The sequence below is a fragment of the Anneissia japonica genome, unplaced genomic scaffold (genome assembly GCF_011630105.1).
Source record: "Anneissia japonica isolate Jap-2015-1 unplaced genomic scaffold, ASM1163010v1 scaffold287714_len2871179_cov188, whole genome shotgun sequence".
NCBI lineage: Eukaryota > Metazoa > Echinodermata > Crinoidea > Comatulida > Comatulidae > Anneissia > Anneissia japonica.
The window spans coordinates 960,765-963,479 of record NW_022755542.1 but is presented as its reverse complement, the minus strand read 5'-3'; the positions used below and the strand labels follow the sequence as shown (position 1 = coordinate 963,479).

Sequence of the window (2,715 nt, the reverse complement as noted above, 5' to 3'; positions counted from 1 at the left end):
GTAAAAAATACCGATTATTTGAATTTTTTTACATAATGAAGAACTGATCATTGGAACCATGTCTTCCAACCTTTCTTTCGTTCGTAACTGTTCAATAATTTTGTGAGATATCGAACTGCTAGAGTAGTTTGTTCGTAGACCTGCATTGCTTTTAAAATACCTATCCATTGTCCTAATCCTTTGGTTCTTAATAGGCGGCCCGCGGTCCAAGTTTGGCCAGTGAAGCAAATTATTCTGGCCCGCGATAAAAAAAATAAAATAATAAGAAATTTTTTTTAATGAAACTAAAAGTAATGACATTCGATGAATATTTTTAAAATAAAGTGAAGGCCAAAACACTGGGCCAATGTGAAGTAGGGGTGACCCCACACAGATCAGAATTGAATCCACCAATCGACATGAAACGCGAAAAGATTGGTAGTCTTGGTTCAGCTAAGTATGACATAATAGATTAAAAATGAAAACTTTATCATGAGACTTGTTTTTATTATGAGTAGACCCAAGATTTTACAGGCGAAGTGTTTTTAGACTTTAAAGCCTTGGTATTTGTTGGATATTGGATGGTAAAATTACACAGAAAATATCGATTTTTTACGATTAGGCCTATGCCTGTAACTTCATGTTTGGTTTGAAAATACTCCTACAGGATTAGTCCGACTACCAGGGATTTGTTGTTGTATGGACGCCCTAGCAGGTAACAATATTTGGTAAGGCGTAAACGATGAGAAGCAAATTACATAAGAATCAAATTCAATATGATATAAAAAAAAAAAAAAAAAAAACCACTTTGTTGAATAAAAGCCCAATTCAGGAACGATATTTCGCACACCGTTACACGTGTACAAAGAAAGGAAGACATGACAAGTTCTATTACCAGTCACCGACAACATTAAACGTCCGGCAACCCTGCAAAATATTTTGGCGACTCTAACTTGGGTCGCGAACGATAGTTTGAACTCCAGGGCCTAAAAACACCAAAATGAATGGAAATTTAAATAGGCCAAGGCCTATATAGAATATCCACGAATTATGAGTTTCAGAAATAGATTAAAAACGGCCTCAAAATGCTACTCGAGCTTCTCGACCTCTGGACCCAGCGGGGGACATAACCAGTCTCAACATCGCAGGCGCAGCCCCTCCCCCACCCTCACAAACACACACTCGAAAATCCTACACGGGCCTCACTGGGTTTTCCGAGAAGAGGAAAATGTTAGAAGACCTACTTACCGTCGATTGTTGCCGTTTCAACAGAATGATACTGTCGTTATTAATCCATGTTATTTATAAGATCTAACTACAACACTATCTGAAATACTTTGTTTAATAATCAAGGATTTACGTCATGTAGATGATTAATTATCCATATTACTATCTTTCATATTAATGTTTTATCTAAGAAACTAATTACAGTATCATGTTGGTGTTGACAGGTACTGTAGATTATCAAACTCTAATGATAAAATAGGAGGCCTTATTTGGCACTAAAAAAAAATCGAATATAGGCCTCAACTTGCTCAACAGTTATAAATACTATTACGGTGGCAAATTCAAGAGGATTCAGTTTCCCCCTCCCCCATTTTTTTTTTGCTTGGGCACCTCAATTAGTGTGGCCATCTCATCGAGCTTTGCTCTTATTGGTCATTCCATACCGTTTGCTGTTATTCATTTTATGAAAATGTATCTCGATAGATTTCTTCAAACGGTGAATAAATTTGAACTTGAATTTGAACTTGAATTTGAACTTTGAACTTCCCTCCCCCATTTAATTACCATCAAATCTAAGTCTGAGAGTGCTATTTCCAGCCATCTAGAGGTGACATAATCATACATTAAAACAAGATGGCCGCCATTTATGATCTGTGAGAGTATCACCATTGGACAGGTTGACATTGAGAACATAGTGTTTGCTACCAAAATCATGTCGATACCTACTCTAATAGCGCAGTTATGGTTACTTTTACTGTAAAAATGGCGGCAATTTTGAAATTCCAAAAGGGCCGCCAAGACAATCACGGAAAAAAAGGACCTTTGCATTTTTGGATTCAGCATACCAAAAATATCCGGAAAATGCAATAAAATCGCTTTGGGCAAGCCTATCTCGCGAACCTGTTTTTTGGACATTCAGTTTCTCACTAAAGTGTTTTGCTCAAAGACACAAGCGAAATGCAACGGATTGAAACCCCGACCTCGAGGTTGGGAAACCAAACCGCTCCCCTGCGCCAAACCGCTTCATCTCCACAATGACTAGACCCTCCATCTGTGAAAGTTCCTCCCTGGGCCTCTTCATTTCATATTCCTGGATCTGCCACTGTATAAAACCACTCAAAAAAGTAATATTTAAGTTAATCTCAAGTCACTTTCAGGTTTAATAAGTAGAGAAAAGAAGAAAGAAAACAATAAGCCTTGTTCAGTGATTTTTTTTAAACGCATTAAAATTGTAAATGTTTAATACGTTGATATTTTTCAAATATATTTAACCTGTTTCCTTCTAAATAATATAACATATGTAACATTTATATCATTTTGTTAATCTTGTTTTGATCATGTTAAGTGTCCAGTTTGCATGGGAACCTAAGCAGCTAGTGCTGTGTTGATACGTAAACAAGTATGCCAGATAACAGTTCACTTGAATTATCCTCAAAGTAGATACCATCAATACACGAGTGTACCAAAATAGAACCCTTGAGTCCTAACGCAATTTATCAAGGCTGCATT

The 2,715-nt window shown here is 36.7% G+C and overlaps 1 protein-coding gene across 1 annotated transcript in view; it reads right to left on the bottom strand.

Annotated features, from left to right (window-relative positions):
* The window catches only part of LOC117123685 (extracellular serine proteinase-like), a 9,862-nt gene extending 8,590 nt beyond the window's left edge, over positions 1 to 1,272 (bottom strand). The window contains exon 1 of the mRNA XM_033269698.1: positions 1,228 to 1,272. The gene's annotated coding sequence lies outside the window, so the exon portion shown is untranslated. The remainder of the gene's footprint in view (positions 1 to 1,227) is intronic.
* Between the last annotated feature and the right edge of the window lie 1,443 nt (positions 1,273 to 2,715).